Source organism: Salmo trutta, chromosome 16, assembly GCF_901001165.1.
Source record: "Salmo trutta chromosome 16, fSalTru1.1, whole genome shotgun sequence".
In the NCBI taxonomy this organism is placed as follows: Eukaryota; Metazoa; Chordata; class Actinopteri; order Salmoniformes; family Salmonidae; genus Salmo; species Salmo trutta.
In genome coordinates, this window is record NC_042972.1 from 51,204,036 (window position 1) to 51,217,616 (window position 13,581).

Genomic DNA, 13,581 nt, shown 5'->3' on the forward strand with positions numbered 1-13,581 from the left:
TCGTACGGTATCACGTACAACCAACCCTATGATAATCAGAGCTGAAATTGGATGGGTACTCAGTGGAATGTCGTTCCACCACCAAGTAGGAGTAAACCGTTGCACGGTAGCAATTTAATACAAAGCTATACACCGCCGTTCAAAAGTTTGGGGTTACTTAGAAATGTCCTTGTTTTTGAAAGAAAAGCACATTTTTGGTCCATTAAATTACGTCAAATGGATCAGAAATACAGTGTAGGCATTGTTAATGTTGTAAAGGACTATTGTAGCTGGAAACGGCAGATTTTTTATGGAATATCTACTTAGGCGTACAGAGGCCCATTATCAGCAACCATCACTCCTGTGTTCCAATGGCAAGTTGTGTTAGCTAATCCAAGTTTAGCATTTTAAAAGGCTAATTGATCATTAGAAAACCCTTTTGTGATTGTTAGCACAGCTGGAAACTGTTGTACTGATTAAAGAAGCAATAAAACTGGTCTTCAGAGTAGTTGAGTATCTGGAGCATCAGCATTTGTGGGTTCAATTACAGGCTCAAAATGGCCAGAAACAAAGACCTTCTGAAACTCGTTAGTCTATTCTAGTTCTGAGAAATGAAGTCTATTCCATGCGAGAAATTGCCAAGAAACTCAAGCTCTCGTACAGCGCTGTGTACTACTCCCTTCACAGAACAGCACAAACTGGCTCTTACCAGAATAGAAAGAGTGAGAGGCCCTGGTGCACAACTGAGCAAGAGCACTTCAAATTAGCCGAATTTGAACACTGAGCTCTTCCTGACTCTGGAGTAGGGAAAACGTGTTCTCTTTAGTGATGAATCACGATTCGCCATCTGGCAGTCCGACGGACGAATCTGGGTTTGGCGGATTCCAGTAGAAAGCTACCTCTCCCAATGTGTCGTGTAATGTTTGGTGGAGAAGGAATAATGGTCTGGGGCTGTTTTTCATGGTTCGGGCTGGACCCCTTCGTTCCAGTGAAGGGAAATCTTGCATACAATGATATTCTGGACGATTCTGTGTTTACAAGTTTGTAACAGCAGTTTGGGGAAGGCCCTTTCCTGTTTCAGCATGACAATGCCCCTGTGCACAAAGTGAGGTCCATACAGAAATGGTTTGTCGAGATCGGTGTGGAAGAATTTGTTTGACCTGCATGGAGCCCTGATGTCAACCCCATCGAACACCTTTGGGATGAATTGGAACGCATACTGCGAGCCAGGCCGTATCGCCCAACGTCAGTGCCCGACCTTACTCATGCTCTTGTGGCTGAATGGAAGCTTGGAAGTAGAAGTCCCTGCCGCAATGTTCCAACATCTAGTGGAAAGGCTACCCAGAGGGGTAGAGGCTGTTATAGCAGCAAAGGCGGGACCAACTCTAAAATGAATGCCTTAAATTTTTGAATGAGATGTTGAACGAGCAGGTGTCCACTGTAGCTTAATGTCACTTTAATTGCTCTCCTGACTGCTTGTTCAACCCTGTGGCTTCAACAAACGGTAAATGGCATTGTCACTTACCATGGTTGTCCACCAGGGGGTACTCTGAGCTTAAGGCAGTTCCTAATAGGCCTAAATACAGTGTCTCTGGTAAAAGGTTTATAGCTGTCGTATGACCATCCCCCTCACACCCATTTACCAAGAGGATCTGGATTAGTAGACTGAAGGAGAATATTGTGTGTAATTTATTCATAAAACAGATTGTGAGCGTACAGTGCATTCGGAAAGTATTCACACCCCTTTTTCCCCATTGTTACGTTACAGCATTATTCTAAAATTGATTAAATAAATAAATCCTCATCAATCTACACACAACCCCATAATGACAAAGTGAAAACAGGTTTTAAAAAATGTGTGCACATTTATTTATTCAGACCCTTTGAGACTCAATTTACCTCCGGTGCATCCTGTTTCCAATGATCATCCTTAATGTTTCTACAACTTGGAGGTCACCTGTGGTAAATTCTATTGATTGGAAAGGCAGACACTTGTCCATGTAAGGTCCCACTGTTGACAGTGTATGTCAGAGCAAATATTAAGCTGTGAGGTCGAAGGAATTGTCCGTAGAGCTCCGAGACAGGATTGTGTCGAGTCATAGATCTGGGGAAGGGTACCAAAACATTTATGCAGCATTGAAGGTCCCCAAGAACACCGTGGCCTCCATCATTCTTAAATGGAAGACGTTTGGAACCACCAAGACTCTACCTAGAGCTGGCCACCCAGCCAAATTTAACAATTGGGGGAGAAGGGCCTTGGTCAGGGAGGTGACCAGGAACCCGATGGTCACTCTGACAGAGCTCTAGAGTTCCTCTGTGGAGATGGGAGAACCTTCCAGAAGGACAAGCATCTCTGCAGCACTCCACCTATCAGGCCTTTTATGGTAGAGTGGCCAGACGGAAGCCACTCCTCAGTAAAAGGTACATACCAGCCTGCTTGGAGTTTGCCAAAAGGTACCTAAAGGAATCTCAGACCATGAGAAACAAGATTCTTTGGTCTGATGACACCAAGATTGGACTCTTTGGCCTGAATGCCAAGCGTCACGTCTGGGGGAAACCTGGCACCATCCCTATGGTAAAGCATGTTGGTGGCAGCATCATGCTGTGGAGATGTTTTTCAGCGGCAGTGGCTGGGAGACTGGTCAGGATCGAGAGAAAGGTGAACAGAGCGAAGTACAGAGAGATCCTTGATGAAAATCTGCTCTAGAGCGCTCAGGACCTCAGACTGAGGCGAAGGTTCACCTTCCAACAGGACAACAAAGCACACACCCAAGACAAGGCAGGAGTGGCTTCGGGACAAGTCTCTGAATGTCCTTGAGTTGCCCAGACTTGAACCCGATCGAACATCTCTGGAGAGACCAGAAAATAGCTGTGCAACGATGCTCCCCATTCATCCTGACAGAGGTTGAGGATCTGCAGAGAAGAATGGGAGAAACTCCCCAAATCAAATGTTATTTGTCACATGTGCCAAATACAACAGGTGTAGACCTTACTGTGAAATGCATACTTACAAGCCCTTAACGAACAATGCAGTTCAATAAATGGAGTTAAGAACATATTTACTAAATAAACTAAAGTAAAAATGTAAAAGTAAAACAATGAAATTACATAACAATAACAAGGCTATATACAGGAGGTACCGGTGCGGGGGTACAGGTTAGTCGAGGTAGTTTGTACATTTAGGTTGGTGTAAAGCGACTATGCATAGATAATAAACAGTGAGTTGCAGCAGTGTAAAAACAAAGGGGGGGTCAATGTAAATAGTCCGGGTGGCCATTTGATTTGTTCAGAAGTCTTATAGCTTGGTGGTAGAAGCTTTTAAGTTGCCTTTAGACTTGGCACTCCGGTACAGAGTAAAGGGTCTGAATACTTATGTCAATATATTTCATTTTTTTATTGTATGTATTTTTTGGTGCAAAATATTTAAACCAGTTTTTGCTTTGTCATTATGGGGTATTGTGTGTAGCTTGATGGGGGGGGGGGGGGGGGGCAATTTAATACATTTTAGAATATGGCTGTAACATAACAATGTGGAAAAAGTCAAGGGGTCTGAACATTTTCTGAATGCACTGTATATGAACTACATTCCTTTGAATGGGATGCACATCTTCCCTGTTGCACTGCAAATAATTTCCAGTTTCACATGGTTTGAAATTGCACTTGTTTACGTGACTTACAAGTCTAAGTACAGTAGTGCAGTCTATGGTTGTTGGTAAAGCAATGCAACATAAAACTGACACTATGCTCAAGTGTTTTTGTAGAGACATACCTTTTTTAATTTGGTATTTTATGAACTCGGCCATATGAAACAGCTTCCTGACTTAATCCTTTGCTGTTCATATAGAGCGATTAATACATAAATATTTGTTTACTTGTATTTTGAAGTTTGAAAAAACAGACATCAGCCAGACCCAGCGCTTGCTGAAGTCCCAGTCTGCTTTTAAATTGCTGTATCATCTAAGCGTCGTGTTTCCTAGTCAGGGAATGTGATGATGGGGAGCTAGGCAGCTGATCAGTCTGGCAGCGCTCAGCTCTGATGTGATTACTTTATGAATCACAGCGCTCTTGTTTTTTAAAACTTTTATCACCCAAACGGTAGCCTTGCTCACAAATAATCCCTTTAGTCTTGAGACGAGCAGTAATACCAAACGCTCCTGCATTTATGATCCTCTCTTATAACGCTAGCTAGCTGTCATCTTAAATACGTTCCCAAGTCTTAAGATTCGCTCTATGGCGCAGCTTGAAGTGTAGAGGCAGTATAAATAACTATAGGTTGGCTGGAGAGTTAAATCTCTGCTTTCTGCACCAAATGACATCCCTCCGTTCATCTTTCCTCGATCCTGACTAGTCTCCCAGTTCCTGCCGCTGAAAAAAAAATTGCCACAGCATGATGCTGCCACCATGCTTCACCGTGGGGGTGTTACCAGGTTTCCTCCAGACGTGACGCTTGGCATTCAGGCCAATGAGTTCAATCTTGGTTTCATCAGACCAGAGAATCTTGTTTCTCATAGTCTGAGGGAACTTTTGGTGCCTTTTGGCAAACTCCAAGCGGGCTGTCATGTGCCTTTTACTGAGGAGTGGCTTCTGTCTGGCCACTCTACCATAAAGGCCTGATTAGTGGAGTGCTGCAGAGATGCTTGTCCTACCGGAAGGTTCTCCCATCTCCACAGAGGAGCTCTGTCAGAGTGACCATCGGGTTATTGGTCACCTCCCTGACCAAGGTCCTTCTCCCACAATTGCTCAGTGTGGCCAGCTCTAGGAAGAGTCTTGGTGGTTCCACACTTCTTCCATTTAAGAATGATGGAGGCCACTGTGTTCTTGGGAGACCTTCAATGCTGCATAAATGTTTTGGTACCCTTCCCCAGATCTGTGTCTCGGAGCTCTATGGACAATTCCTTCGACCTCATGGCTTGGTTTTTGCACAGATATGAGCTGTCAACTTTGGGACCTTATATAGACAGGTGTGTGCCTTTCCAAATCCTGTCCAATCAATAGAATTTACCACAGGTGGACTCCAAGTTGTAGAAACATTTCTAGGATGATCAATGGAAACAGGACTCATCTGAGCTCAATTCAAGTCTCATAGCAAAGGGGCTGAATACTTATGTAAATACAGTATTTCTGTTTTATATTTGTATTAAGTTTGTACAAATTTCGGGACTGTTTTTCTCTTTGTCATTATGGGGTGTTGTGTATAGATTTGAGAAACTTTTATATAATCAATTTTAGAATAATGCTGTTATGTAACAAAATGTGGAAAAAGTCAAGGTCTGAATACTTTCTGAATGCACTGTATATTAAAAGTGCATCACAAATATATTTATGGATTATGTATGCTCTAGCTAGCACACATGAAGTAGTGAAACCTGATTTACAAGTGTTCTTCAGTCCTTTGTCTCTGGATGCTTAGGGTAGGTTGAAAATGTGACCTTTGCTGAAAGGGAACAAATGCATCTTGTTTTACAGAATGGCGCATTTGAACATTTTTTTTTAACAGACTACTATACAGTATTGTATTCCCCTCTTTCTGTTTGCACGGTAATCTCTCCTTTGACCTGGAATAAGTGAAGACCGTGCCCAACAGTAAAACAGTTTGGCCAGATGAATTCTATATTTTAAAGAGGAACATCTCTACAGTGATTACTAAGCACCCCTCTCAAGGTTCCTCGGTCCATTATAAGATTATATGTAATAATGCCTCCCATTTCCATGGCTAGATCAATTAACAGATTAGTGACTGTGAACTATGGCTTGGGGAGCCTGGGCAGGGATAGAGATGTTCGGTGTGTCCAATGCATTTTCCGAAGAGAAGGTAAATATGATCCTGACTGTAGGCAGATAAAGACAGTTGGAAGTGGAGTATTAGGGGAGCCACGAGGGACTTTATTTTTCTCTCACACACCATCATACTCTCTCGCTGTCTCGCTCTCAGAAATGTCCTCCAAATTCAATCCATATGTGCAACGCCGTGTCTTGGTGAGGATTGTGTCAGAAAATGGCTTATTTTGTATTGTTATAATGCATTTAATTTGTAAAGGCACACCAAAGGCACAAAAAAAACGATTAAAAAAGCAAGAAATAGCGGTCGTTCTTGAAAGCTTTTCTGAACAGCAAGGTCTTCAGCTGTGCCTTAAATGAGGACAGACTGCAGCCCTAATAGTGTCTGGAAGTGTGTTCCACAGCTGCAGAGCTGCGTAACTGAAAGCCCTGTCACCCATAGTTTATAGTCTGCTGAAGGGACACTGACCTGGAGAAGCAAAAGAGTGCGTGTGGGGCAGGAGGGTAGAATGAGGTCAGACAGGTACTTGGATCAAGAGTTTTGGATAGCTTGGTAGGTGTGAACCAGGATTTTGTAGATATTTTTATTGTTATGCTGCTATCTTATGGCTGTTGCTAAACTTTTGCATATTGTTTTGGGTAAATTTACTGGAACATTATCTCTGCAATATGACCTACTGTTGTCCTTAGGAAACCTCTCGCTCACTTTCCTGCCACTGTAAGCGGAGATGCTCATTAATTGAACAGGGATGATGTCTTCCTCAGACATTTCTTCTGCTTGTGTTATGACTGCATGGTCAAAATGCACTATAGGGCCCTCAAACTCAACTCTGGACCTTGAAGCCAGTTCCACTGCATGTTTTAATTGTTCCCCTCTTATCCCCTAATTATCAGGTAGAACAGAACCAGTAGGCTCTGGACCTATAGGGTGAGTTGAGTACCCCTGCTCTAGGGTGTCCAGAGTGGGTGAAAACACGCTTTGGTGCTCAAATTTCAGTTCCTTACGTTGTAAAATGCATTTTACCAAGACAAATATGATTCGTCGTGTTCTAAATCGTTCAGTGGGTTCTCTCAATGACGTTAACATATGAAAAAGTTATTTGTCATCTAATACATTCCGTAATAAGCACAGAGCTCAGTTTTCTCGCAGTGACTTTTTAGGATTTTACATGTGGTTGTCTCCAAAGTTGTTTCTGCGCAGCGGCGTAGCCACAGGTAGGCGATGGCCTACCCAGTTCGATCTCAGGCCTACCCCCAAATTCCAGAAATTATTCAATATACATTTTTATTTGTATTTATTTTATTACATTTTTAAAAGAAACGCATGTTAGATTTATTTTCTACAGGTAATTTTAATATAACGTAACAAAGAAATAGTCCATGACAATCAAGTTTGCTTCCGACCATTGGTTACTTAAAAAAAAATAATACGGTTCACCTGAACAACGTCACGTGCCTAACCACGCTAGCTTACTCGAATTGACTCACCAGCTAAAGTAATTTAGTAGGTCTAGCAATGGCAAACAAAATGTAGATCGCTAAGTTTTTCAATAAAAGACGTCTGGAGGAAAAGGAGTGTGCCAGAAAATTATTTGGATCAATCTACCGATAGCTTCCAGAATGAGACATTAACAGGTGGCGCCAGGATAGAAACAACCGCAATTGCCATCACAACCGCCAATTCCAAATTGAGCCAGGCATGCTTGCCTACCCCAAAGTCTCGTCTCGTTCTTGATGCTGCGGGCGGGGGTGAACCTGCAGTAGGTCCACCGACAGATTTGTCTGCCGTTGATGAACCAGCCTGTCAACCAAAGCTAGCAAAGTTCCCTTCAAGTATGATACATGGAAAGGCACGCTGCTTCTCTTCAAGATGGTATGACCAGTTCGTGTGGATTGAGTACAGTAAAGCAAAAGATGCAATTTATTGTATGTTTTGTAGGCATTTTCCTGGGGCAAATGTCAAATTCAGATTTATACGAGATGGATTTAAAAACTGGAAACTCACAAGAAATGCTTGCTGCAAACACGAGAAGAGCAAACTACATGCAAAATTTGCAAAATTGTATGCGAAACTTGCAAAATTTGAATCCTACAAGGCCACCCATGGGCCTAGAAGTCGTGGGACTATGTTGAACCAAATACATGGTGATGCAAACATGGATTTTATAGAAAGAAACCGTGCACATGTAAAGTGGTTATAGATATTGTTCTAATGTGTGCAAAGCAGGATATTCCACTCAGAGGGCATAGAGAAACCGAAGAGGCAATCAACGAAGGTAACTTTTTAGAAATCGTCAATTTCATCTCAAGGTATGACTCAGAAGTATAAAACAGACTTAATGAGCTACCTCGCAATGCCACGCTTATGAGCCCCGAAATTCCGGACGAGTTGCTGGAGTGTGCAGCATCATTGTTACTGTGGAGGATAAAAGATGAAGTTCATTCTGCGCCTTCTATGTATTTTGCCGTACTAGCAGATGAATATAAAGATCAATCTTAACGAGAAAGATCAATCTAAACTTATTCCTGTGCGCATCCGATACATTCATGCTGGAATGATTAAAGAAAGAGCTGTTGGGTTCATGGAAAACGCTGATTTGTCTGCACAACTCAAAGCCTCGCCGTCTGCGCCTTGTGATGTAGGTCACGCCTTATGATACGTCTACTAAAGATAAGATACCATTTTATAGTGCTACTGCCTGCCGGGGTATAAATTGTAACATCAAATATAGGCTTGTTTGCCCATCGAGATTAAAGTGCGCCTGAAGATGAGTTTTATGTTGTTGGCAAGTTGGCAACTGGTCTAAAGTTACTGTCTTATTTTAATATGCTGGGATAGGTAATTATTTGTATATGTAACGAGGTTGCTCCAAGTACTATGCACTAGTATAAAGTGATTGTATTACGAAATAGTATACGGTGCACATCGCAAAATAAATGTAATAAATAAGTAGAAAAAAGGCCTATCCAAATTTTTCTAGGCCTATCCCCCCAAAGAATTCTGGCTACGCCCCTGTTTCCGCAGGTCGCTAAAAGCCAACTTAACTTGACATGAACTGAATTAAATGTAAAAGGCTTAGAAAATAAAAAGCTTGTGGTATGCTCTGTTGATATTTCAGAGATACGCTTGTTTTTTTGAGAAATCTTTGAAAAAGAACAGGAATTTCGCATTAATAGGAAAAGCGTATACTAACATATGAAAATACTGGTAATCTTTCAATCTATTTGACCTCCTATATTGTTTTATGTCCTCTGGATTCGAGAAAGATGATGTGTGTGTGCCTGTCAGTTAGCCTTTATTCTCGCAGAGCAACCAGCATCCAATACTGTGTTTCAGATTTTTTACCACTTTTTTTTTCTCTGCCCTCCATTGATTGTCACCCTAATTTTTGCCGCCATCAAGGGCAAAAACTCCAATAACTTTTGAACCGATTATGATAGACATGACGTTTTGACCATTGGTTTTCTAAGATGAGTATCTACTCAATTAACATATTTGACCCATTGGTCAAAAGATGCGTTTTTGATTCGACACCCTACACTCAGACTTTCTTTCTGTAAACCAGGGCTGCCCCAACCCTCTTCCTGGAGATCTACTGCCCTGTGGGTTTTCAGTCCAACCCTAATTTAACACCTGACTCTACTAATTAGCTGCTAAACAAGACCTTAACTAGCTGAATCAGATACAGTGAGGGGAGAAAAGTATTTGATCCCCTGCTGATTTTGTACGTTTGCCCACTGACAAAGAAATGATCAGTCTATAATTTTAATGGTAGGTTTATTTGAACAGTGAGAGACAGAATAACAACAAAAGAATCCAGAAAAACACATGTCAAAAATATTATAAATTTATTTGCATTTTAATGAGGGAAATAAGTATTTGACCCCCTCTCAATCAGGAAGATTTCTGGCTCCCAGATGTCTTTTATATAGTTAACGAGCTGAGATTAGGAGCACACTCTTAAAGGGAGTGCTCCTAATCTCAGTTTGTTACCTGTATAAAAGACACCTGTCCACAGAAGCAATCAATCAATCAGATTCCAAACTCTCCACCATGGCCAAGACCAAAGAGCTCTCCAAGGATGTCAAGGACAAGATTGTAGACCTACACAAGGCTGGAATGGGCTACAAGACCATCGCCAAGCAGCTTGGTAAGAAGGTGACAACAGTTGGTGCGATTATTCGCAAATGGAAGAAACACAAAAGAACTGTCAATCTCCCTCGGCCTGGGGCTCCATGCAAGATCTCACCTCGTGGAGTTGCAATGATCATGAGAACGGTGAGGAATCAGCCCTGAACTACATGGGAGGATCTTGTCAATGATCTCAAGGCAGCTGGGACCATAGTCACCAAGAAAACAGTTGGTAACACACTACGCCGTGAAGGACTGAAATCCTGCAGCGCCCGCAAGGTCCCCCTGCTCAAGAAAGCACATATACATGCCCGTCTGAAGTTTGTTAATGAACATCTGAATGATTCAGAGGACAACTGGGTGAAAATGTTATGGTCAGATGAGACCAAAATGGAGCTCTTTGGCATCAACTCAACTCGCTGTGTTTGGAGTAGGAGGAATGATGCCTATGACCCCAAGAACACAATCCCCACCGTCAAACATGGAGGTGGAAACATTATGCTTTGGGGGTGTTTTTCTGCTAAGGGGACAGAACAACTTCACCGCATCAAAGGGATGATGGACGGGGCCATGTACCGTCAAATCTTGGGTGAGAACCTCCTTCCCTCAGCCAGGGCATTGAAAATGGGTCGCGGATGGGTATTCCAGCATGACAATGACCCAAAACACACGGCCAAGGCAACAAAGGAGTGGCTCAAGAAGAAGCACATTAAGGTCCTGGAGTGGCCTAGCCAGTCTCCAGACCTCAATCCCATAGAAAATCTGTGGAGGGAGCTGAAGGTTCGAGTTGCCAAACGTCAGCCTCGAAACCTTAATGACTTGGAGAATATCTGCGAAGAGGAGTGGGACAAAATCCCTCCTGAGATGTGTGCAAACCTGGTGGCCAACTACAAGAAACGTCTGACCTCTGTGATTGCCAACAAGGGTTTTGCCACCAAGTACTAAGTCATGTTTTGCAGAGGGGTCAAATACTTATTTCCCTCATTAAGATGCAAATCAATTTATAACATTTTTGACATGCGTTTTTCTGGATTTTTTTGTTGTTATTCTGTCTCTCACTGTTCAAATAAACCTACCATTAAAATTATAGACTGATAATTTCTTTGTCAGTGGGCAAATGTACAAAATCAGCAGGGGATCAAATACTTTTTTCCCCTCACTGTACGCTAAATTAGGTTTGGACTGAACCTACAGGACAGTCGATCTCCAGGAAGAGGGTTAGGCAGCCCTGATGTAAACCAGCCACCTGAAACATAGTCATACTGTGATGTAAGTGGGGAAGTTTGTACATTGTAAATCAATGATGTCCTCAGAAATGGGCGAGACCTTAGTTCATAGAGGGCCACCTTGTTCCAGTCAGTTTACCCTCCACTGAGTTACGCACACAACTACTGTAGCCTATATTATAGATTAAACTAATCAAAGTTTCCTTTAGCCCGCAATGGTACTAATTAGTTGTGAGGTGTTAGAATGATTTGATTAGTTCACATGCTTGGGATTCACTGTAAATACAGTAATCACAGTTCCTCTGTGTAATGTCTTTGATAACCTCTACTGGGGTGAAAAGAGGTATTTAGACCAGATGTGCCAGACAGGCATCAGACGGCTGGTCTGATGATGAGGGTGCAGGGGGTCCTGTTACATTCTGACCAATCCCTTCTATCCTAAGAGCCATTAGGCTGCGTCATTCATTGACTTTTTTTTTTCCATCTCCAATTTTTGATACATGATCCCCTTTTTCTCTCTCTCTCCCCATGACACTGTCTTGTGTTCTTTCTCTCTTTCGTCCTCTCTCCAGCTCTCTCTCCTCTCCTCTTTGTTTTGGGGTTTGAAATCAGCAAAAGCAATAGAACACAGCAGTCAGCGTTGGTTAATTGGTTCATCTCTAAATGTCAATACCTCATTAAGAGAGGCGCATCCTTCATCTGCTGTGAACCCATTCAATGATTACCTCATGCTTCCATAGTTGCTCCCCTTGTCTATCTGTGGGGGTGGATGGAGGGAGGAGGAGGGGGGGGTCCATATCAATTCCTCCCAATGCCTGCCTGCCTCAATAATGTCTGCTCTCCCCCAGAGGCCAATCTAACCGTGTCCTTTCCACTGTGATGTATGGCTCAGGCAATAGCCTGTACAGACCGTTCAAGACTTTTAATCACTGATCACGGCAGTAACTCAACGACGGTGACACATTCCAAATACTAAATGGTATATTGTCTCTGGGTTCCACAGGGAAACGTGACGTGGTGTTAACTGTTTGCCGGCTAACAGCCGCCAGCCACCAGCTAACAGCCACCTACGGCTGAGAGCTGACCCTGGGCTGATCCTTGGAGTGTTGCAGTCCTCTAGTGATTGACACGCTCTGCTGCTGGCAGTGCAGCTTGGCTCGTCCCTCTCTCGCTCCTTCTCTGCCTTCTCCCTAAACTTTATCCCTCCACTTTATCCCTCCTTCCTTCCCATACCTCCCTCTCTCCCTCCTACCTTTCACTGTCCTCCCTCTCACTCCCTCCCCATCTCCCTCTCCCTGAACTTGACTCAGGGCTGCAGACTTGAGCCTTGATTTGAACCCTCAACAAAGGCTACTTATCTATACCTGCTGCAGAGCTGCACTTAAATACTGGTGTCTCACCAGACACAGAATAAAACTCAATACAAACACCCACCTCATTTCTACGGAAACCCTATCCCTCTGGTATTGGTTTGTCTGCCTATGCTAGAGAGGCATGCCCTTCTTTGCAGAGTTGTGTTTTTTTGTGGGTTGAGACTAGGACAGAGGAGGGGTGGGGGGGACAATGGGAAAACAGGATGGGGCTGGGGCACATTTCCTGAAATGAGGGAAATGCAGCTTGAAGTGTGAAATTCAAGTCTTTCGGAGTCCTTTTGGAAGTCTCTGCTCTGGTTCCCTGTTGTGGTCATCTGTTTTCCTGTTCGGTCGAGTTGCAGTTAGGTCTCTGGGAATAATGAATGTGATGTCAGGGATCTAGAGGGACACTAGCTATGCTGTCCCACAGACACACCCCCTGCCTCTGTCACCCTCTTCTCTCTGGTCAGGCAATGAAGGCGGAGAGGAGGGAGCGTTAAAACAGGACAGAGACAAAATTGATTTCTTTTTTTTGGGGGGGGGGGCTGTGTTTTAGCTTCCAGCTGTGAACATTTTGATTTTGGATTTATAAAAGATTTGGCTGGTGATTATTTACCATGCTCTGTTAATGAAGTTATTAATGTTTAGGTATATTAGAGCTATAGTAACCTCTCCTCATGGAGCCCCAGACGTTTTACAATTTTGTTGTAGCCCTGAACTAGCTCATCTGGTTCACCTATTCAAAGGCTTGATGATTAGTTGACGAGCATGAATCGGGTGTGCTAGCTCTGAAATGAATCAAATAATGAAATGGCTGAGGGTCCCGAGGAGACGTTTGAGAACCACTGCTATCGTACATCAACCCGTTGGTGTTACGAAGGTATACCCAAATATATCTTACACATACAGCCCCCTGGACCTCCCATCAAAGTGTGTGCTGCAGTGTCACTCTAAGTAATGCTTCATCCCTGAAACGCACTCGTTGTCAGTAGCTGCAGGTGTGAATGGGAAAGTGGAGTGGACATTGTATCAGCAAACGACTGGATGGCTACTGTCTGAGAGGCAGTCACGTGTTTGAGTCATTCTGGGGGGGCCTAGTGAGGATTTAGCAAAC